Consider the following 24838-nt stretch of genomic DNA (forward strand, 5'->3'; position numbering starts at 1 on the left):
GTTGAGGCAGGATACCTCATCACTTCCAAAGCTGTGGGCCTTGTCAGGAATGTGGGAGTAGTGTAGAGAATAATATAGTCCTGGCAGTACAAACTTGATGTTTTGAGGGCCTCTCTAATACTGTCTCAGTCTATAAAAAGCAACAGGTCTGAGGATTAGGAGCAGACTGGAATTCAGCAAAGGAGGACCAAGGGATTGATTTATAAAAGGGAACTACAGCGTAATAGTGAGGTTTCAGGGAACACCTAAACCCACTGTAAGAGCTTCTATATGTATGCAAAGAGAAGATGATTGATGAAGACCAATGTAGCTGCCTGACCGTCTGAAACAGAGGAATTTATTCATGGAGAATAAGCAATTGCTGACCCAATAAATGCACACTTTAGTCCCATGTTCACAGCAATGTTGGGGGTCACGGGGTTTAGTGAGAGGGATGAACTGAGGGAAAACAGTATTAGGGAAATGGTGTTGGAGAAATTCATGGGATTAAAGGCTGATAAATCTCCAGGGTCTGATAACCCACATCCCAGAGCAAATCAGGAAGTGGCCGCAGAAATAGTGGATTCTTTGGTGTCATCTTCCAAGATTCTGTAAACTCCGGAAGAGTTCCTACAGATTGGAGGATCGTCCATGTAACCCCACTGTTTAGAGGTGGGGAATTCCAGCCCAGTGAGTCTGATATCGGTGAGGGGAGGGGGAGGGGGATGAGGAATGTTCAAGTCCATTATAAAAGATTCAGTTGCTGAGCATTTGGAAAAACAGCAGCAGGATTGGACAGAGTTAGCATGGATTCACAAAAGGGAATTCATCCTTGACAAATCGATAGGAATCCTTTCTGGATATAACTAACACAGTTGATGAGGCAGAGCCAGTGGGTGTGGTTTACTTGGATTTTCGATAAAGTCCCATATTAGCATATAATGTCTAAGATTAGAGCTTAACCTCGGTTGTTGGTAAAATTCTAGAATCCATCATTAAGGATGAGGTTTCTAAATTCTTGGAAGAGCAGAGTCTGATTAGAACAAGTCAACATGGATTTAGTAAAGGGAGGTCATGCCTGACAAACCTGTTGGAATTTTTTGAAGAGGTAACAAGTAGGTTAGACCAGGGGAACCCAGTGGATGTGGTCTATCTGGACTTTCAAAAGGCCTTTGATAAGGTGCCACACGGGAGACTGCTGAGCAAGGTGAGGGCCCATGGTGTTCGAGGTGAGCTGCTTGGATGGATTGAGGATTTGCTATCTAACAGAAGGCAGAGAGTTGGGATAAAAGGTTCTTTTTCAGAATGGCAGCCGGTGACGAGCGGTGTCCCGCAGGGTTCGGTGCTGGGGCCACAGCTGTTCGCATTATATATTAATGATTTGGATGAGGGAACCGGGGGCATTCTAGCGAAGTTTGCCGATGATACAAAGTTAGGTAGACAGGCAGGTAGTACTGAGGAAGTGGGGAGGCTACAGAAGGATCTAGACAGGTTGGGAGAGTGGTCCAGGAAATGGCTGATGGAATTTAACGTGAGCAAGTGCGAGGTCTTGCACTTTGGCAAAAAGAATATAGGAATGGACTACTTTCTAAATGGTGAGAAACTTAATAAAGCCAAAGCACAAAGGGATCTGGGAGTGCTAGTCGAGGATTCTCTAAAGGTAAACATGCAGGTTGAGTCTGTGATTAAGAAAGCGAATGCAATGTTGTCTCTTATCTCAAGAGGGTTGGAATATAAAAACAGAGATGTACTACTAAGACTTTATAAAGCTCTGGTTAGGCCCCATTTGGAATACTGTGTCCAGTTTTGGTCCCCACACCTCAGGAAGGACATACTGGCACTGGAACGTGTCCAGCGGAGATTCACACGGATGATCCCTGGAATGACAGGTCTAGCATATGAGGAACGGCTGAGGATACTGGGATTGTATTCGTTGGAGTTTAGAAGATTAAGGGGAGATCTAATAGAGACGTACAAAATAATACATGGCTTTGAAAAGGTGGATGCTAGAAAATTGTTTCTGTTAGGCGAGGAGACTAGGACCCGTGGACACAGCCTTAGAATTAGAGGGGGTCATTTCAGAACGGAAATGCGGAGACATTTCTTCAGTCAGAGTGTGGTGGGCCTGTGGAATTCATTGCCACGGAGTGCAGTGGAAGCCGGGACGCTAAATGTCTTCAAGGCCGAGATTGATAGGTTCTTGTTGTCTAGAGGAATTAAGGGCTACGGGGAGAACGCTGGCAAGTGGAGCTGAAATGCGCATCAGCCATGATTGAATGGCGGAGTGGACTCGATGGGCCGAATGGCCTTACTTCCACTCCTATGTCTTATGGTCTTATGGTCTTAAAACCTGCACTCACGAGCACTGACCTGGACTTTAAAATTGGAGAATGTAACCACAAAGTTTGGCCCTATGTTGAGAATCTGATAGACTTTACTCTCACCCAATTCATTTGCCTCATCGACTCATCTCATCTCCTCCAGAGATGAATGTTCCTGACCTAAATTCATGCATGCTTTATACTTTTCACACAAATAGCAATACATGTTACTTTTTTGAAAATCATTTACTCACTGGCAGGATTATGTTTCCTCCATACACAGTAAAAGAAGTTATATATTTTATTAGATATTGTTCTATTAAGTTCATGTTGGCAAACAAGTTCTTGAGTTAACCTAGATAATCTGCACTTCTGGAGGGCTTGAATGTTTTAAGTCAAATTGTATATGGAATGCAGGATGTTACAGTTAGGAAAATGACAAGAGATGCTAAATTTGAGTGGGAGGGGTGGTAAAGTTAGCAAATTTAATGTTGTCATTTATTTCAAGAGGGTTGGAATGTAAAAGCAGTGAGGTGCTACTAAGACTTTATAAAGGTCTGGTTAGGCCCCATTTAGAATACTGTGTCCAATTTCGGGCCCCACACCTCAGGAAAGCCATACTGCCACTGGAGCATGTCCAGTGGAGATTCACATGGAAGATCCCTGGAATGGTAGGCCTAACATATGATGAACAGCTGAGGATTCTGGGATTGTATTTGTTAGAGTTCAGAAGGTTGAGGGGAGATCTAATAGAATCTTACAAGATAATGCATGGCTGAGAAAGGGTGGATGCTGGGAAATTGATTCCGTCAGGCAGGGATACTAGGACTCGTGGGCACAGCCTTAGAATTAGAGGGGGGTCAATTTAAAACGGAAATGAGACAATTTTTCAGCCAGAGAGTGGTGGGCCTGTGGAATTCACTGCCACAGAGTGTGGTGGAGGCCGGGACATTAAATGTCTTCGAGGCAGAGATTGATAAATTCTTAATCCCGCAAGGAATTAAGGGATACAGGGAGAGTACGGGTAAGTGGCATTGAAATGCCCATCAGCCATAATTGAATGGCAGAGTGGACTCGATGGGCTGAATGGCCTTACTTCCTCTCTTATTTCTTATATTCTTACATGGGATTGAAGGGCTTTTGCCCGAAACATCGATTTCGAAGCTCCTCAGATGCTGCCTGAACTGCTGTGCTCTTCCAGCACCACTAATCCAGAATCTGGTTTCCAGCATCTGCAGTCATTGTTTTTACTGCATGGGATTGGGGAGAGTGTATTGAAATGGATAACTTTTTAAAAGTGGCAGCAATTCCTGTTTTATATGCTGTTGCATTGTTTTGGAACTTTGGGAAAAAAATTCAAAACAACAGCAGTTTAAAAGGGAGAAGAGCAGACAAGGGAAGCACATGGTGAGGTCACTGCAGGAGAGAGAGAGAGAGAGAGAGAGAACCTGCACAGTTACTGCCTTCGCTGTTTGAATTCGTGTATCGCTGGACATCAGAGTGCATCTGGGAAAATTAAAAAAACAGTGAAATTCACAACTAATCTTGGAGGAACTGTTGGGCGAAGGTCACAGCACAGAATCAGATAAGTTAATTGTTGTTTTAAGTCTGTCCTAGAGAAAGGCTGCAGTAGTGAGTATAGTGGATTCTTTCTTGATTATATGTTTTTGGAGATAAGTCTCTTGATTAAACTTAAAATATAAGCCATAGCTATTAATTTAACCTGGGGCAGTGTTTGTAGAGGAATAAGACGGTGTTATTTTCTGGGTCTGTAGATTGTGAAGGAGCAAAAATGGCCTTTGCAGTGATATGTACTTCTTGTCAGATGTGGGAGTTTAAAGAGAGTTTAAAGGTTACTGCGGATTATATCTGCCATAAATGCTGTTGGATGCGAATCTTATCAGATCGAGTGGATCGGTTGGAGAGACAGATAGAAACGATGAGGAATTTGCAACAGCAACAGTTTGTGATGGATGGCAGTTGTAGGAAAGGGGGAAAGTCTCAGATACAGTCACATAGATGGGTTAACTCCAGGAAGGGTAAGAGAGGTCGGCACCTAGGGCAGGAGTCTTTTGTGGATATACCCATTTCAAACAGGTATGCTGTTTTGGAAAATGTAGGGGGTGATGGATTCTCAGGGGAACGTAGCACAAACAGCCAAGTTTCTGGTATTGAGACTGGCTCTAATGCAACGGGGGGTACGTCGGCTTCCAAGAGATCAATTGTGTTAGGGGATTCTGTAGTCAGAGGTTCAGACAGACATTTCTGTGGCCAGCAGAGAAAAATCAGAATGGTGTGTTGTTTCCCTGGTGCCAGGATCAAGGATGTCTCAGAGAGGGTGCAGAATGTTCTCACGGGGGAGAGGGGCCAGCAGGAGGTCATTGTCCACATTGGAACCAATGACATTGGAAGGGAAAAGGTTAAGATTCTGAAGGAGATTATAGAGAGTTAGGCAGGAACTTAAAAAGGAGGTCCTCAAGGGTAGTAATATCTGGATTACTCCCAGTGCTACGAGCTAGTGAGGGCAGGAATAGGAGGATAGAGCAGATGAATGCATGGCTGAGGAGCTGGTGTATGGGAGAAGGATTCACATTTTTGGACCATTGGAATCTCTTCTGGGGTAGAAGTGACCCTGTACAAGGAGGACGGATTGCACCTAAATTGAAAGGGGACTAATATACTGGCAGGGAGATTTGCTAGAACTGCTTGGGAGGATTTAAACTAGTAAGGTGGGGGTGGGACCCAGGGAGATAGTGAGGAAAGAGATCGGTCTGAGACGGGTACAGCTGAGAACAGAAGTGAGTCAAACAGTCAGGGCGGGCAGGGACAAGGTAGGACGAATAAATTAAACTGCATTTATTTCAATGCAAGGGGCCGAACAGGGAAGGCAGATGAACTCAGGGCATGGTTAGGAACATGGGACTGGGATATCATAGCAATTACAGAAACATGGCTCTGGGATGGGTAGGACTGGCAGCTTAATGTTCCAGGATACAAATGCTACAGGAAGGAGAGAAAGGGAGGCAAGAGAGGAGGGGGAGTGGCATTTTTGATAAGGGATAGCATTACAGCTGTGCTGAGGGAGGATATTCCCGGAAATACATCCAGGGAAGTTATTTAGGTGGAACTGAGAAATAAGAAAGGGATGCTCACCTTATCGGGATTGTATTATAAATCCCCTAATAATCAGAGGGAAATTGAGAAACAAACTTGTAAGGAGATCTCAGCTATCTGTAAGAATAATAGGGTGGTTATGGTCGGGGATTTTAACTTGCCAAACATAGACTGGGACTGCCATAGTGTTAAAGGTTTAGATGGAGAGGAATTTCTTAAGCGTGTACAAGACAAGTTTCTGATTCAGTATGTGGATGTACCTACTAGAGAAGGTGCAAACCTTGACCTACTCTTGGGAAATAAGGCAGGGCAGGTGACTGAGGTGTCAGTGGGGGAGCACTTTGGGGCCAGTGACCATAATTCTATTTGTTCTAAAATAGTGATGGAAAAGGATAGATCAGATCTAACAGTTGAAGTTCTAAATTGAAGAAAGGCCAATTTTGACGTAATTAGGCAAGAACTTTCGAAAGCTGATTGGAGGCAGATGTTCGCAGGTAAAGGGACGGCTGGAAAATGGGAAGCCTTCAGAAATGAGATAACAAGAATCCAGAGAAAGTATATTCCTGTCAGGGTGAAAGGGAAGACTGGTAGGTATAAGGATTAATGGATGACTAAAGAAATTGAGGGTTTGGTTAAGAAAAGGAAGGAAGCATATGTCAGGATAGATCGAGTGAATCCTTAGAAGAGTACAAAGGAAGTAGGAGAATACTTAAGAGGGAAATCAGGAGGGCAAAAAGGGGACATGAGATAGCTTTGGCAAACAGAATTAAGGAGAATCCAAAGAGATTTTACAAATACATTAAGGACAAAAAGGTAACTAGGGAGAGAATAGGGCCCCTCAAAGATCAGCAAGGAGGCCTTTGTGTGGAGCTGCAGAAAATCGGGGAGATACTAAATGAGTATTTTGCATCAGTATTTACTGTGGAAAAGGATATGGAAGATATAGACTGTAGGGAAATAGATGGTAACACCTTGCAAAATGTCCAGATTACAGAGGAGGAAGTGCTGGATGTCTTGAAACGGTTAAAGGTGGATAAATCCCCAGGACCTGATCAGGTGTACCCGAGAACTCTGTGGGAAGCTAGAGAAGTGATTGCTGGGCCTCTTGCTGAGATATTTGTATCATCGATAGTCACAGGTGAGGTGCTGGAAGACTGGAGGTTGGCAAACGTGGTGCCACTGTTTAAGAGCGCTAAAGACAAGTCAGGGAATTATAGACCAGTGAGCCTGACATCGGTGGTGGGCAAGTTGTTGGAGGGAATCCTGAGGGACACGATGTACATGTATTTGGAAAGGCAAGGACTGATTAGGGAGAGTCAACATTGCTTTGTGCGTGGGAAATCATGTCTCACAAACTTGATTGAGTATTTTGAAGAAGTAACAAAGAGGATTGATGAGGGCAGAGCAGTAGATGTGATCTACATGGACTTCAGTAAGGCGTTCGACAAGGTTCCCCATGGGAGACTGGTTAGCAAAGTTAGATCTCACAGAATACAGGGAGAACTAGCCATTTGGATACAGAACTGGTTCAAAGGTAGAAGACAGAGGGTGGTGGTGGAGGGTTGTTTTTCAGACTGGAGGCCTGTGACCAGTGGAGTGCCACAAGGATCGGTGCTGGGCCCTCTATAGACAATAGACAATAGGTGCAGGAGTAGACCATTCTGCCCTTCGAGCCTGCACCACAATTCAATATGATCATGGCTGATCATCCTCAATCAGTATCCTCTTCCTGCCTTATCTCCATAACCCTTGATTCCACTATCCTTGAGAGCTCTATCCAACTCTTTCTTAAACAAATCCAGAGACTGGGCCTCCACTGTCCTCTGGGGCAGAGCATTCCACACACCCACCACTCTCTGGGTGAAGACGTTTCTCCTCATCTCTGTCCTAAATGGTCTACCCTGTATTTTTAAGGCTGTGTCCTCTGGTTCGGCACTCACCCATCAGCGGAAACATGTTTCCTGCCTCCAGAGTGTCCAATCCTTTAATAATCTTATATGTCTCAATCAGATCCCCTCTCACTCTTCTAAACTCAAGGGTACACAAGCCCAGTCGCTCTATTCTTTCAGTGTAAGTTAGTCCCGCCATTCCAGGAATTGACCTCGTGAACCTACGCTGCACTCCCTCAATAGCCAAAATGTCTTTCCTCAAATTTGGAGACCAAAACTGCGCACAATATTTCAGGTGTGGTCTCACCAGGGCCCTGTACAGCTGCAGAAGAACCTCTTTGCTTCTATACTCAATCCCTCTTGTTATGAAGGCCAGTATGCTATTAGCCTTCTTCACTACCTGCTGTACCTGCATGCTTACCTTCATTGACTGGTGGACAAGAACACCCAGATCTCTCTGTACTGCCCCTTTACCTAAATTGATTCTATTTAGGTAGTTAATCTGCCTTCCTGTTCTTGCCACCAAAGTGGATAACCATACACTTATCCACATTAAACTGCATGTGCCATGCATCTGACCACTCACCTAACTTGTCCAGGTCACCCTGTAATCTCCTAACGTTTCACCCTGCCACCCAGCTTCGTATCATCAGCAAATTTGCTAATGTTATTACTAATACCATCTTCTATATCATTAATATATATTGTAAAAAGCTGTGGTCCTAGTACTGATCCCTGCGGTACCCCACTGGTCACTGCCTGCCATTCTGAAATGGAGTCGTTTATCACTCCTCTTTGTCTCCTGTCAGCCAACCAACTTTCAATCCAAGTCAGTACTTTGCCCCCAATACCATGCACCCTAATTTTGCTCACTAACCTCCGATGTGGGACTTTATCAAAAGCTTTCTGAAAGTCCAGGTACACTACATCTACTGGATCTCCCTCGTCCATCTTCAGAGTTACATCCTCAAAAAATTCCAGAAGATTAGTTAAGCATGATTTCCCCTTCATAAATCCATGCTGACTCTGACCTATCCTGTTACTACTATCCAGATGTATTGTAATTTCATCCTTTATAATAGACTCCAGCATCTTTCCCACCACTGAGGTCAGACTAACTGGTCTATAATTTCCTGCTTTCTCTCTTGCTCCTTTCTTAAAAAGTGGTACAACATTGGTCACCCTCCAATCCGCAGGAACTGATCCCGAATCTATCGAACTCTGGAAAATAATCACCAACACATCCACGATTTCTCGAGCCACCTCCTTCAGTACCCTGGGATGTAGACCATCAGGCCTCGGGTACTTATCAACCTTCAGACCTAACAGTCTCTCCAACACCAATTCCTGGCAAATATAAATTCCCGTAAGTTCAGGTCCTTCAGCCACTGTTACCTCAGGGAGATTGCTTGTGTCTTCCCCAGTGAACACAGATCTGAAGTACCAATTCAATTCTTCTGCCATTTCTTTGTTCCCCGTAATCTCTTCCCGTTTCTGTCTTCAAGGGCCCAATTTTAGTCTCTACTTTTCGTCATTTACATAAATAATTTGGATGTGAGCATAAGAGGTACAGTTAGTAAGTTTGCAGATGACACCAAAATTGGAGGTGTAGTGGACAGCGAAGAGGATTACCTCAGATTACAACAGGATCTGGGCCAATGGGCTGAGAAGTGGCAGATGGAGTTTAATTGAGATAAATGCGAGGTGCTGCATTTTGGGAAAGCAAATTTTAGCAGGACTTATACACTTAATGGTAAGGTCCTCGGGAGTGTTGCTGAACAAAGAGACCATGGAGTGCAGGTTCATAACTCCTTGAAAGTGGAGTCACAGGTAGATAGGATAGTGAAGAAGGTGTTTGGTATGCTTTCCTTTATTGGTCAGAGTATTGAGTACAGGAGTTGGGAGGTCATGTTGCGGCTGTACAGGACATTGGTTAGGCCACTGTTGGAATATTGCATGCAATTCTGGTCTCCTTCCTATCGGAAAGATGTTGTGAAACTTGAAAGGGTTCAGAAAAGATTTACAAGGATATTGCCAGGGTTAGAGGATTTGAGCTATAGGGAGAGGCTGAACAGGCTGAGGCTGTTTTCCCTGGAGCGTCGGAGGCTGAGGGGTGACCTTATAGAGGTTTACAAAATTATGAGGGGCGTGGATCAAGTAAATAGACAAAGTCTTTTCCCTGGGATTGGGGAGTCCAGAACTAGAGGGCAGAGGTTTAGGGTGAGAGGGGAAGACATAAAAGAGACCTGAGGGGCAACTTTTTCATGCAGAGGGTGGTGCGTGTATGGAATGAGCTGCCAGAGGATGTGGTGGAGGCTGGTACAATTGCAACATTTAAGAGGCATTTGGATGGGTATATGAATAGGAAGGGTTTGGAGGGATATGGGCCGGGTGCTGGCAGGTGGGACTAGATTGGGTTGGGATATCTGGTCGGTGTGGATGGGTTGGACCAAGGGGTCTGTTTCCATGCTGTACATCTCTGACTCTATGACTCGTGGGTTAGCGCAGGACTAAAATCCCACAAGACCTACCCCACTGCTGGCTAAGGGTGTAGTGACTCTTACCAAAGATAAAGAAGCCAGCATACAGCATTGGGGCAGGGGCACTTCAGGGACACCCTCAACCAGGACTCTGTCATCGATCCGAGTGTCCTTGACCGTATTCCCACAGTATGCTCCACAGCACGGGCTCAGCAATGCCCCAGCCCCACACCAAGTAGAGAAGGCCGTCCACCAGCTCAAGACCAACAAGGCTGCTGGAGTACGGAGGCACAGAGCTCCCAGTGCAGCTCCATGCCCTTGTCTGGAGGAGGGAAGTATCCCAGGGGAGCTCCGAGATGTCACCGTCGTGAACATTTTCAGGAAAGGGAACATGTTCGACTGTCGGAACTACATGGGAATTTCCCTGCTGTCGACCTTTGGAAAAGTCACCATCAAGGTCTTCCATCCCATCTCCTCCCTGTGGCTGAGGAACTCCTCCCAGAATCGCAGGGTGGCCTCCTGCCATGGAGGTGCAGAACAGCCATGACAGCTGCAGGAGAAATGCCGAGACCAGACCCTCCCCCTGGACATGGCCACCTTCCACCTTACAAAGGCCTTTGACACTGTCACCCGGGAAACGTTATGGAGTCTCCTTCTCAGCTTTGGCAACACCATGAAGTTTGTCCCCAACCTTGGCCTGCTCCATGATGACTGGAAGTTGTGGTAATGACAAATGGCTCCATCACCGACCCATTCCCCATTTGGACCAAGGTCAGAGACCTGGGTTCAATTCCCGCCTCGGGCAACTGTCTGTGTGGAGTTTGCACATTCTCCCTGTGTCTGCGTGGGTTTCCTCCGGGTGCTCCGGTTTCCTCCCACAGTCCAAAAATGTGCAGGTTAGGGTGGATTGGCCATGTTAAATTGTCCGTAGTGTTCGGTGAAGGGATAAATGTAGGGGAATGGGTCGGGGTTGCGCTTCGGTGGGTCAGACTGGACTTGTTGGGCCGAAGGGCCTGTTTCCACACTGTAAGTAATCTAATCTAATCATTCAGCACTGAAACAGTCCCTTCAGCCCAACCAATCCATACTGAACATAACCCCAACCAGTTGCTCCTGGCCCATAACCTTTCCTGTTCATCTTCTTATCCAAATGTCTTTTAAACGTTGTAACTGTATCTCCATCCACCACTTCCTCAGGAAATTCATTCCACACACGAATCACCCTCTGTGTAAAAATGGTGCCCCTCATGTCTTTTTTAAATGTCTCTCTCCTTAAAAATATGGCCCCTATCTTGAAATCCCCTATCCGGGGTAAACGATCACCTACTATTAACTCTATCTATAACTCTCATAATTTTATAAACCTTGATAAGGTCACCCCCAACCTTCTTCACTCCTGTAAAAAAAGTCTTAGCCTATTCAACCTTTCCCTATAATTCAAACCCTCCAATCCTTGCAACATTCTGGTAAATCTATGTTGAACCCTCTCCAGTTTAATAATATCCTTCCTAGAGCAGGGTGACCAGAACTGCACATGGGTGTTCCAGAAGAGGCCTCACCAACATCCTGTACAGCCTCAACATGACATCCCAAAGCCTACACTCAAAGGACTGAGCAATGAAGGCAAGCGTGCCAAAAAACAGCTTCAAACAATTATATACCTGCCTCCCTCGGTCCCTCTGTTCAACAACACTGACCAAGGCCCTACCATTAATTGTAGGCCATGGAAACAGACCCTTTGGTCCAACATTTCCATGCTGACCAAGTATCCTAAATAAATATAATCCCATTTTCCAGCAGCCGGCCCATATCCCTCCAAACCCTTCCTATTCATATACCCATCCAGATGCCTCTTAAATGTTGTAATTGTACCAACCTCCACCACTTCCTCTGGCAGCTCATTCCTACTTGCACCACCCTCTGTGTGAAAAAGTTGTCCCTTTTAAATCTTTTCCCTCTCACCTCAAACCCATGGCCTTTAGTTTTGGACTCTCCTGGAGAAAAGACCTTGTCTATTTATCCTATCCATGCTCTTCATGATTGTATAAATCTCTATAAAGGTCACCCCTCAGCCTCTGATGCTCCAGGGAAAACAGCCCCAGCCTGTTCAGCCTCTCCCTGTAGCTCAAACCCTCCAATCCTGGCAACATCCTTGTAAATCTTTTCTGAACCCTTTCAAGCTTCACAACATGCTTCTGATAAGAAGGAGACTAGAATTGCACACAATATTCCACCAGTGGCCTAACCAATGTCCTGTACAGCCACAACATGACCTCCCAACTCCTGTACTCAATACTCTGACCAATAAAGGAAAGCATACCAAACGCCTTCTTCACTATCCTATCACCTGCGACTCAACTTTCATTGAACTATGAACCTGCACTTTAAGATTTCTCTGTGCAGGTTAATTTAAACATTCTGTTTAATTCCTTAATAAAACTCAAAAGAACTGCAGGTACTGTAAATCATAAACAAAAACAGAAATTGCTGGAAAAGCTTAGCAGGTCTGGCAGTATCTGTGGAGAGAAATCAGTGTCTAATGTTTCCGGTTGAATGTCTCTTCCTCAGAACTTGGGAAAATATTAACTGATTTCTCTTCACAGATGCTGCCAGACCTGCTGAGCTTTTACAGCAATCTCTACTTTTGTTTCTGTTTAATTCCTTTTTGATTTTCACAACAGCTCTCTGAAACATTGAGCAAAAAGCTGTGGGTCTGGAGTCCCATGTAGGCCAGACCAGGTAAGGATGGCAGATTTGGATACCCAAATGGGGTGATGTTGGTAATGACACTGGCTGAGAAACCTTTAATCCTAGGTTAATGTTCTGGGGACATAAGACCATTAGACATAGGAGAGGAAGTAAGGCCATTTGGCCCATCGAGTCCACTCCGCCATTTAATCATGGCTGATGGGCATTTCAGCACCACTTACCCGCTCTCTCCCCATATCCCTTAATTCCTTGCGAGATTAAGAGTTTATCAATCTCTTCCTTGAAGATATTTACCGTCCCAGCCTCCACTGCGCTCCATGGTATGAATCCCACAAGCCCACCACACTCTGGCTGAAGAAATGTCTCCTCATTTCCGTTTGAAATTGACCCCATCCAATTCTAAGGCTGTGCCCACGGGTCCTAGTCTCCCCGCCTGATGGAAACAATTTCCCAGCGTCCACCCTTTCTAAGCCATGCATTATCTTGTAAGTTTGTATTAGATCTCCCCTCAAACTTCTAAATTCTCATGAATACAATCCCAGGATCCTTAGCCATTCCTAGTATGTTCGGCCTACCATTCCAGGGATCATCCGTGTGAATCTTCTCTGGACACGCTCCAGTGCCAGTATGTCCCTCCTGAGGTGTGGGGCCCAAAACTGGACACAGTATTCTAAATGGGGCCTAACTAGAGCTTTATACATAACCAAACAGAGAACAGCCAGGGAATTCCTAGAGACATGGCACTCATCCACAGATTCTATCAACAAACACATCGACCTGGACCCAATATACCGGCCACTGCAGTGGACAGCTGGAACTGACAACTGGAAGCGGCAGAGACAAATCACTACAAATGCCGGAGGAAACAGCACAGAAGCGCTTCACAGGAGGCTCCCAAGCACTGAGGATGTCACCTAGACAGGGGACGAAACGTTTGCAAGACAAATTCCCAGCTCGGCAAACAGAACCACAACAACGAGCACCCGAGCTACAAATCTTCTCCCAAACTTTGAACCTATTCAAAGAATTCTAACAGGTTTGTCAGGCACAACCTCCACTTAGTAAATCCAAGCTGAGTTGGTTTAATCCAACCCTGCACTTCCAAGAATTTAGAAATCTCATCCAAATTTGACCTACAACCGAGGTTAGGCTAATCTGCCTATAATTTCCATCTTTTGACTTGATCCTTTCTTGAACAAGGGGTTTACAACAGCAATTTTCCAATCATTTGGGACTTTCCCTGACTCCAGTGATTTTTGAAAGATTACAACCAATGCCTCCGCTATTTTTTCAGCCACCTCCCTCAGAACTCTAGGATGTAACCCATCCGGGCCAGGAGATTTATCAATTTTTAGACCTTTTAGCTTTTCTAGCACTTTCTCCTTTGTAATGGTTACCATACTCAACTCTGCCCATTGACTCTCCTTAATTATTGGGATATTACTCCTGTCTTCCACTGTGAAGACTGACACAAAGTATTTATTAAGTTCTTCAGCTATTTCCTGATCTCCCATCACTAGCCTTCCTGCATCAATTTGGAGCAGCTCAATCTCTACTTTTGCCTCTTATTTGTTTCTTATGTGTTGAAAGAAACTTTTACTGTCATTTCTAATGTTACTGGCTAGCTTACCTTCATGTTTTGAGATTTGTAGCTCAGGTTGAGGTTGTAGGTTTGCTCGCTGAGCTGGAAGGTTCACGTTCAGACATCTCGTCACCATACTAGGTAACATCTTTCTATAAATAGAAACAGGAATCATCAACAATGCTTCATCCAGAGGCTCACTGAAGATGTTACCTAGTATAGTGACAAGATGTCTGAACATGAACCTTCCAGCTCAGTGAGCAAACCTATATCCAGCTTACCTTCATATTTGATCCTCTCCTTCCTTATTTCTCTCTTTGTTATCCTCTGTTTTTTCTGGTAGTCTTCCCAATCTTCTGATTTCCCAATGCTCTTGGCCACTTTATAGATCCTCTCTTTTTCTGTGAAACATTTCCTGAGGTCCTTCGTCAGCCACGGTTGTCTAATGCCCCCTCACCTCCCGCCGGATAATCTTCCTTTACTTTGGGATTTTTCTCTGTATTGTGTCCTCAATTACACCCAGAAATTCCTGCCATTGTTGCTCTACTGTCTTCCCCGCTCGGGTCTGCTTGCAGTCGATTTTCGTTAGTTCCTCTCCCTGCAATTACCTTTATTTAACTGTAACCCCATTACATCCAATTTTGCCTTCTCTCTTTCAAACTGCAGACTAAACTCTACTGCATTATGATCACTGCCTCCTAAGTGTTCCATTACTTTAAGATTTTTTATAAAGTCTTGGTCATTACGTAGCACTAAGTCCAGAATAGCCTGCTCCCTTGTGGGCTCCATCACAAGCTGTTCCAAAAAGCATTCCATGAATTCCCTTTCTTTGGATCCACCGGTAACATTAGTCATCCAGACCATTTGCATATTGAAGTCCCCCATGATCACCGTGACCTTGCCTTACTGATAAGCCCTATCTATTTCCTGGTACATTTTGCACCCCTGGTCCTGACCACTGCTGGGAGGTCTGTACATAACTCCCATTATGGGTTTGTTTGCCCTTGTGGTTCCTCAACTCCACCCACACAGACTCCACATCATCTGACTCTATCATTCAGTGCTATAGGTTCAATTTCATTGTTAACTAACAAGGCAACCCTTCCCCCTCAGCCCACCTCCCTGTCTTTTCATTAAGTTGTAAATCCTTTGATGTTTAACTGCCAGTCCTGAACCTCCTGCAACCACCTCTCTGTGATGCCTACCACATCATAATCGTGCGGGATGATATATGCTGTTAATTCATCTACTTTGGTGTGAATGCTTCGAGCATTCAGGAAAAGCACCTTCATGCTAATTTTCTTATCCTCATGATTTCCATCACCTCTAGTAGGATGTCCTAAGTTATCCTTCCTTTTTGATTCATTCCTTGTCTGCCTTGAACTTAAACCCCGCAATGTGCCAATCTGCTGCTTATCTTTCCATTGCAATCCATACTCCCTGTTCCTTTCCCATTCCTATTTATCCTTTGCGCCAGAACACTGGTTCCAGATCGGTTCCCATCGGTACAGCTCTCCCCAGTTCCAAAACTGATGCCAAAGTCCCAAGAAATGGAATCCCTCTTTCCCACACCAATCTCATAGCCACGTATTTACTTCCCTAATTTTCTTATCCCTATGCCAATTAGCATGTGGCTTGGGCAGTAATCCAGAGATTATGACCCTCGAGGACCTGTTCTTCAATTTCCTTCCTAATGCTTGATACTCCCCAAATAGGTCCTCCTTCCTAGCCTTACCTATGTTGTTAGTGCCAACGTGAACCACAACAACTGGATCCTCCCCCTCCCACTCCAATATCCTTTCAAGCCGATCGGAGATGTCCTGCACCCTGGCACTGGGCAGGCAACACACCCTGCGGGACTCCCGATCTGGCTCCCAAAGGATACTCTCTATCCCCTCTAATTATAGAATCCCCAATAACAACTACTTGGCTTTTTACTCCCCCTCCCCCTTCCTTGAATGGCTTTCTGCATCATGGGGTAGCACGGTGGCTCAGTGGTTCGCACTGCTGCCTCACAACACCAGGGTCCCAGGTTCGATTCCAGCCTCGGGTGACTGTCTGTGTGGAGTTTGCAGATTCTCCCTGTGTCTGTGTGTGTGTGTCTGTGGGTTTCCTCCCACAGTCCAAAGATGTGCAGGTGAGGTGAATTGTCCATCGTGCTAGGTGCATTAGTCAGAGGGGAATGGGTCTGGGTGGGTTGCTCTTTGGAGGGTCGGTGTGGACTGGTTGGGTTGAAGGTAAAAACAATGACTGCAGATGCTGGAAACCAGATTGTGGATTAGTGGCGCTGGAAGAGCACAGCAGTTCAGGCAGCATCCAAGGAGCTTTGAGATCGCGGGTTGGGTTGAAGGGCCTGTTTCCACACTGTAGGGAATCTAATCTAATCATAACAGTGCCGCTAATGCACACCAAAGAACTGGAGTAGGCCATTCAGCCCACTGAGCCTGCTTGCCATTCAGTGTGGTGATGGTTAATCAAATCCATATCTCTTCTCACTTCCATATTTTGGGAGGCGGTGGGGTGGCTGCAGGTTACTATTACTCCTCCCAGACACATGGTGGTGCTGCAGGATGAAGTCACTGCCACGCCTCCCATTCATTCGGTGGCGCTGCAGGAGGAGGTCACTGCTACTCCTCCCAGACATTTGGTGGCGCTGCAGGAGGAGGTCACTGCTACTCCTCCGAGACATTTGGTGGCGCTGCAGGAGGAGGTCACTGCTACTCCTCCGAGACATTTGGTGGCGCTGCAGGAGGAGGTCACAGACGCTCCCAGACAATGGGGTAACGGTGCCGGAGGAGTGATTTGGACCAGCCGGTGTTGGACTGGGGTGTACAAAGTGAAAAATCACACAACACCAGGTTTATAGTGCAACAGGTTTAATGGGAAACATTTAGCTTTCGGAGCGCCGCCCCTTCATCAGGTGGTTGTGGAGTGCACAGTTGTGAAACAATTGCAGAAGGAGGTCACTAATACACCTCCCATACAGCTGGCGGCGCTGCAGCAGGAGGTCACTGTTACTCTTCCCAGACATTGGGTGGACAAAGTTAAAAATCACGACACGACACTGCGTTGTAGTCCAACAGGTTTATTTCGAATTTCCAGCTTTTACAGCGCTGCTCTTTCGGACCTGATGAAGGAGGTAGCGCTCTGAAACCTAGTATTTCGAAATGAACCTGTTGGAGTATAACGTAGTGTCGTGTGATTTTTAACTTTGTCCACCCTAGTCCCAACGCTGGCCCCTCCACATCAGATATTGGGTGGCACTGCAATAAGGAAGAAACGGGTACTCCTCCCAGACATCAAGAGGCGCTGCAGGAGGAGGTAAAGGGTACTCTTCCCAGACATTGAGTGGCGCTGCAGGAGGAAGGTAACGAGTACTTTTACCAAACATTGGGCGGGCGCTGCGGGAGGAGGCCATCGTTAATCCCCCCAGACATTGAGTGGCGCTTCGGGAAGAGGCTTGGTTACTCCTCCCTGACATTGGGTGGCGCTGCAGGAGGAGGCTATTGTTACTCCTCCCTGACATTGGGTGGCGCTGCAGGAGGAGGCTATTGTTACTCCTCCCTGACATTGGGTGGCTCTGCAGGAGGAGGCTATGGTAACTCCTCAGAGACAGGGGGAGGTGCTGCCGAGGACACGCCCCCCTCGGAGTTGGCCAATGGCAGTGGAGAAGATATCGGTCTGAGATGGCGCAGTGATGTTTCACTGAATCTGGGCGCGAAAGTAAAGGAGGAGATTGTGTGGGTGGCAAGGGGAGGGGAGCGGGGGGGGGGGCAGGGGGTTTTGGGATGCGGGGAACGTGGGGGGGAGTGGTCGTGGGGAGGAGGGGAATGTTGGGCGGGTGCGGGGAGGGTTGGGGGTGGTGGGGGGGTGTTGGGGAGGGTTGGGGGGGGTGGGGAGGTTTGGGGGGGTGGGGAGGGTTGGGTGGGTTGGGGGGGAGTGTTGGGGGGGTGGGGAGGGTTGGGGGGGGAGTGTTGGGGGGGGGTGGGGAGGGTTGGGGGGGGGAGTGTTGGGGAGGGTGGGGAGGGTTGGGAGGGTTGGGGGGGAGTGTTGGGGGGGGTGGGGAGGGTTGGGAGGGTTGGGGGGGAGTGTTGGGGGGGGTGGGGGGGGTGGGGAGGGTTGGGGGGGGTGGGGAGGGTTGGGGGGGGGGGTGGGGAGGGTTGGGGGGGTGTGGGGAGGGTTGGGGGGGGGGGGTGGGGAGGGTTGGGGGGGGTGGGGAGGGTTGGGGGGGGAGGGTTGGGGGGGTGGGGAGGGTTGGGGGGGGTGGGAGGGTTGGGGGGGAGGGTTGGGGGGGGGAGTGTTGGGGGGGGTGGGGAGGGTTGGGGGGGAGGGGTGGGGAGGGTTGGGGGGGGTGGGGAGGGTTGGGGGGGGGAGGGGTGGGGAGGGTTGGGGGGGGTGGGGAGGGTTGGGGGGGAGGGTTGGGGGGGTGGGGAGGGTTGGGGGGGTGGGGGGGGTGGGGGGGGTGTGGGGGAGGGTTGGGGGGGGGGGGGTGGGGAGGGTTGGGGGGGGGTGGGGAGGGTTGGGGGGGAGGGTTGGGGGGGGGGAGTGTTGGGGGGGGTGGGGAGTGTTGGGGGGGGTGGGGAGGGTTGGGGGGGGTGGGGAGGGTTGGGGGGGAGGGGTGGGGAGGGGTTGGGGGGGTGGGGTGGGTTGGGGGGGAGGGGTGGGGGAGGGTTGGGGGGGGGGGAGGGTTGGGGGGGGGGGTGGGGAGGGGTTGGGGGGGTGGGGAGGGTGGGGGGGAGGGGTGGGGAGGGTTGGGGGGGTGGGGAGGGTTGGGGGGGAGGGTTGGGGGGGGAGGGTTGGGGGGGTGGGGAGGGTTGGGGGGGTGGGGGGGTGGGGGGGGTGGGGAGGGTTGGGGGGGAGGGGGGGGGTGGGGGGGTGGGGAGGGTGGGGGGGGGGGGTGGGGGTTGGGGGGGTTGGGGGGGTGGGGGGGGGTGGGGGGGGGGGTGGGGGGGGTGGGGGGGTGGGGGGGGTGGGGGGGGTTGGGGGGGGTGGGGTGGGTGGGGGGGGGGTGTTGGGGGGGGGGGGTGGTGGGGGGGGGGGGGAGGGTTGGGGGGGGTGGGGGGGGGGGGGTGGGGGGGTGGGGGGGGGGGTGTGGGGGGGTGGGAGGGTTGGGGGGGAGTGTGGGGGGGGTGGGGAGGGTTGGGGGGGGAGTGTGGGGGGGTGGGGAGGGTTGGGGGGGGGGGGTGGGGGGGTGGGGAGGGTTGGGGGGGGGGGTGGGGGGGGGGGGGAGGGTTGGGGGGGGTGGGGAGGGTGGGGGGGGGGGTGGGGGGGGGGGGGTGGGTTGGGGGGGAGGGTTGGGGGGGTGGGGAGGGTGGGGGGGGGGTGGGGGGGGTGGGGAGGGTTGGGGGGGGGGGAGGGTTGGGGGGGGGGTGGGGGGGTGGGGGGGTGGGGGGGTGGGGAGGGTTGGGGGGGAGGGTTGGGGGGGTGGGGGGTTGGGGGGGTGGGGGGGAGAGTTGGGGGGGGTGGGGGGGGGGTGGGGAGGGTTGGGGGGGTGGGGAGTGTTGGGGAGGGGGGCAGTGGGGAGTGTTGGGGAGGTGGGCGTGGGGGGGTGGGGAGTGTTGGGGAGGTGTCAGTGTTGAGTGCGGGGAGCACGGGGAGTGGGGGTGTCAGTGTTGAGTGCGGGGAGCACGGGGAGTGGAGGTGTCAGTGTTGGGGGAGGGGAGTGTTGCGGGAGGGGAGCACGGGGAGTGGGGGGTGTCAGTGTTGAGTGCGGGCAGCACGGGGAGTGGGGGTGTCAGTGTCGGGGGAGGGGAGCACGGGGAGTGGGGGTGTCAGTGGGGGGGGGGGGGGGGGAGCACGGGGAGTGGGGGTGTCAGTGTCAGGGGAGGGGAGCACGGGGACCGGGGGGTGTCAGTGTCGGGGGAGGGGAGCACGGGGACCGGGCGGTGTCAGTGTCGGGGGGAGGGGAGCACGGGGAGTGGGGGTGTCGGGGGAGGGGGAGGGGAGCACGGGGAGTGGGGGTGTCGGGGGAGGGGGAGGGGAGCACGGGGAGTGGGGGTGTCAGTGTCAGGGGAGGGGGAGCACGGGGACCGGGGGTGTCAGTGTCGGGGGAGGGGAGCACGGGGAGTGGGGGTGTCAGTGTCGGGGGAGGGGAGCACGGGGAGTGGGGGTGTCAGTGTCGGGGGAGGGGAGCACGGGGAGTGGGGGGTGTCGGGGGGAGGGGAGCACGGGGAGTGGGGGTGTCAGTGTCGGGGGAGGGGAGCACGGGGAGTGGGGGTGTCGGGGGAGGGGGAGGGGTGCACGGGGAGTGGGGGTGTCGGGGGAGGGGAGCACGGGGACCGGGGGTGTCAGTGTCGGGTGAGGGGTGCACGGGGAGTGGGGGGTGTCAGTGTCGGGGGAGGGGAGCACGGGGAGTGGGGGTGTCAGTGTCGGGGGAGGGAGCACGGGGACCGGGGGTGTCAGTGTCGGGGGAGGGGTGCACGGGGAGTGGGGGTGTCAGTGTCGGGGGAGGGGAGCACGGGGAGTGGGGGTGTCAGTGTCGGGGGAGGGGAGCACGGGGAGTGGGGGTGTCAGTGTCGGGGGAGGGCTATAATAAAGAGTGTGCTTGTTTTGGGGTGGTGTTTTTTGGGAAGAGGGATGTGTTTAACGGGGGTGTATGTTTGTGTGGGGCTTGGGAGAGGTGAGTATTTGTTGGAGAAAATTCCTTCAGATGCTGGAATCTACTGGAAACAAAACAAAAATGCCAGAGATCACAGTGGGTCAGGCAGCATCCTAATGTAGAGGAGAGTGAATGAATACTGAGAGTCTGGATGAGTCTTCATCAGATCGGAAGTGAAGTGAAGTGTGGTGGGTGCAGCATTTATGGTGTAGTTTGGGGATGGAGAGGTGGGGTTTAGTGGGGGTGAGGGGTTGGTGCTCGGGGCTGGAGATACTGGGTGTAGGGTGTTGGTATAGAAAAGGTGCTAGTTCAGATTAAGTAATGGGAATGTAAGAATAGCAGAACAATAGTGTGTCTCCTGCTAAACTGGGAAGGACAGACTGTCCCACTGGGATACGGGGAGAGAGGACATTGTGACAGAGAATGTAACAACTAAAGCTCAACAAAGGGAAGAAATGGTTCACAATTTGTAGGTGTTGTACCCAATATTAAGTCCAGAAGACCTATAAAGTGCCTAGTCTGAAGATGAGATATTGTTTTTCCAGTTTGCTGCTGTATTTTGGTCAGTCCCACCAGCCCCAGCATTCAAAGGATAATTCTCCCCCCATTCCAGACACGCCAGTAGAACACCACCACCAAACACTTCTTCCCCTAACTCCCCAGTCTGTATTTCCCTCTGGGACACTCTAGTCCATTGAACAACCACCAACATCACCTCCCCCCTTTCCCCCATGGCATCTTCCCAACACCACCTCCCCCCTTCCCCATGGCATCTTCCCAACGGCATCTTCCCAACACCACCTCCCCCCCTTCCCCATGGCATCTTCCCAACACCTGCCCCTTCATTTCCTCCATGTTCACCATCCAAGGGCCTAAGCTGTATTTCACCTGAACCTGCTGTAATCCTGTGGATTGTATTTGCTGAACCCAATGTGGCCTACTCTACATTGGAGACTGGGGGCATGCTTTATGGAACACCTCCAGTCTGTGTGTACGCAGGACCCTGACCTTCCTGGAGCCAGTCATTTTACCACAGTGTCCTGCTCACATAGCAACATGTCTGTCCTCAGTATGCTGCAGTGTTCTAGTGAATCCCAGCACAAACTGGTGGGACAACATCCCATCTTATTGAGTTCAACACCTTCACATTGTGAACCATTTGTTCTAGCTTGTTACATTCTGTTAGCATTTCCTCTCTCTCCCCCGCCCCATCCCTGTGGGACTGTCTGTTCTTTCTAGTTTGAACAGCACGGTGGCTCAGTGGTTAGCACCGCTGCCTCACAGCGCCAGGGTCCAGAGTTCGATTCCTGCCTTGGGTGACTGTCTGTATGGAGTTTGCACAGTCTCCCCGTATCTGCGTGGGTTTCTTCCTGGTGCTCCAGTTTCCTCCCACAGTGTAGATTAGGTGAATTGGCCATGCTAAATTGCCCATAGTGTTCAGGGATGTGTAGGTTAGGTGCATTACTCAGGGAAATGTCGAGTAATAGGGTAGGGGAATGGGTCTGGGTGGGATACTCTTAGCAGGGTTGGAGTGGACTTGGGCCTGTTTCCACACTGTAGGGATTCTATGATTCTCTAATGTAGAGGTGCTGGTGTTGGACTGGGGTGGACAAAGTTCAAAATCACACAACACCAGGTTCTAGTCCAACAGATTTATTTGAAAGCACTAGTTTTCGGAGCCCTGCTGAAGGAGTTAACCACCCGATGAAGGAGCAGTGCTCTGAAAGGCTAGTGCTTCCAAATAAACCTGTTGGACCATAACCTGGTGTTGTGGGATTTTTAACATGATTCTGGGAGACACACCATTCTTCTGCCAAGCTCACACTCCCATCACTTAATCTGAACCACCAACACCAGCACTCTACAGTCATTACCCCCACATAACCCCCCCCGCCCCAAACTGTAGTATCCCCAGACTTCACTTCAGCTGTGATGAAGAGTCACCTAACCTCACTGTTTGCTTGCTCTCTCTCTCTCTCTCTCTCTCTCTCAGTGGATGCTGTCTGACCTGCTGTGATCTCTGGCATTGTTTGTTTTCAGTGAGTATTTGCGAGACTGTTTTTAGGGGCGGGTAAACGTTTCGGGTCAGGCTGGGAGGAGGTCTCTGTCTGTGGTTCCAAGCTGGACCAGGTGTAGCTGCACTGAGTCCTGTTCTCCCTAACCTTGCTGCTTGCTGTTTCCAGGCTGGTGGTGTTGGGGATGATGACTCGTGGTCAGGAACGTGTGGTGGCCCTCATCGATATGGACTGTTTCTATGTGCAAGTGGAACAGAAGAACAACCCGGAGCTGAAGGGCAAGCCATGTGCTGTGGTCCAGTATAAAACCTGGCAGGGAGGAGGGTATATCTATCAGCACTATATTATCAGAGCAGATTGTACTTTCACTCCCGGGACTGGGCACCAGTAATTCCCAGGATGTGGGCAGTGGGGCATTCAGTGGTGGTAACACTGTTGAACGGCAAGGGCTGGTCGTTAGATTCTCTCCTGTTGGAGAAGGTGACCAAACATGTAGATGTGGGTAGGGCAGTTGACGTGGTGTACATGGACTTCAGTAAAGCCTTTGATAAGGTTCCACGTGGCAGGCTGTTGGAGAAAATGCAGAGACATGGGATTGAGGGTGATTGAGCAGTGTTTGGATTAGAAACTGGCTCTCTGAAAGAAGGCAGCGAGTGGTGGTTGATGGAAAATATTCAGCCTGGAGTCTGGTTACTAGTGGTTAGGCACAAGGATCTGTTTTGGGACCATTGCTGTTTGTCATTTTTATAAACTACTTGGACGCAGGCATAGGTGGATGGATTAGTAAGTTTGTAGATGACACTAAAGTCGGTGGAGAATGTTACAGGTTACAGGGGGACTTGGATAAACTGCAGAATTGGGCTGAGAGGTGGCAAATGGAGTTCAATGCAGCTAAATGTGAGGTGATGCACCTTGGGAGGAATAACAGGAAGGCAGAGTACTGGGTCAATGGAAAGATTCTCGGTAGTGTGGATGTGCAGAGGGATCTTGGAGTCCATGTACATAGATCCCTGAAAGTTGCCCCCCAGATGGATAGTGATATTAAGGCGGTATACAGTGTGTTAGGTTTCATTGGGAGAGGGATTGAGTTCCGGAACCGCAATATCATGCTACAACTGTACAAAACGCTGGTGCGGCCACACTTGGGATATTGTGTACAGTTCTGGTCGCCCCATTACAGGAAGGATGTGGAAACATTGGAAAAGGTGCAGAGGAGATTTACCAGGATGTTGCCTGGTCTGGAGGGAAGGTCTTATGAGGAAGGCTTAGGGACTTGGGTCTGTTCTCATTGGAGAAGAAGGTGGCTAAGGGGGGATTGATAGAGACATACAAGATGACCAGGGGATTAGATAGGGTAGAGAGGGAAAGTCTTTTTCCTAGGATGATGACGTCAGCTTGTACGGGGGGGGGGCATAACTACAAATTGAGGGGTGATAGATTTAAGACCGATGTCAGAGACAGGTTCTTTACTTAGAGAGTGGTAAGGGTGTGGAATGCCCTACCTGCTAATGTAGTCAACTCAGCCACATTAGGGAGATTTAAACTGTCCTTGGATAAGCTCATGGATGACGATGAGATAGTGTAGGGAAATGAGCTTAGGTTGGTTCACAGGTCAGCGCAACATTGAAGGCCGAAGGGCCTGTTCTGCTCTGGATTGTTCTGTGTAAGGCCTTTGACAAGGTGCTGCACAGGAGGCTACTGAGTAAGATGGCAGCGTTCGAGGCAAGGTGCTAGCATGGATAGAAGCTGGGCTGTCTGACAGAGAGTGGGGATAAAAGGGTCCTTCTCAAAATGGCAGCCAGTGACAAGTGGCTCAGTGTTGGGACCACAACTTTACGCTTTATACATTAACAATCTCGAGGAAGGAACCGCGGGTATTCTGGCTAAGTTTGCAAATGATAAAAAAAATAGGTAGAGGGACAGGTAGCATTGAGGAGGTGGGGAGACTGCAGAAGGATTTGGACAGGTTAGGAGAGTGGGCAAAGAAGTGGCAGATGGAGTACAATGTGGGAAAGTGTGAGATCATGCAACTTTGGGAGGAAGGATAGAGGCATGGTCTATTTTCTAAATGGGGAGAAATCTGAAGGGCAAAGAGACTCGGGAGTTCGAGTCCAGGATTCCAGGTTGAGTCAGTAGTTAGGAAGGCAAATG

Source organism: Chiloscyllium punctatum, chromosome 3, assembly GCF_047496795.1.
Source record: "Chiloscyllium punctatum isolate Juve2018m chromosome 3, sChiPun1.3, whole genome shotgun sequence".
Lineage (NCBI taxonomy): Eukaryota > Metazoa > Chordata > Chondrichthyes > Orectolobiformes > Hemiscylliidae > Chiloscyllium > Chiloscyllium punctatum.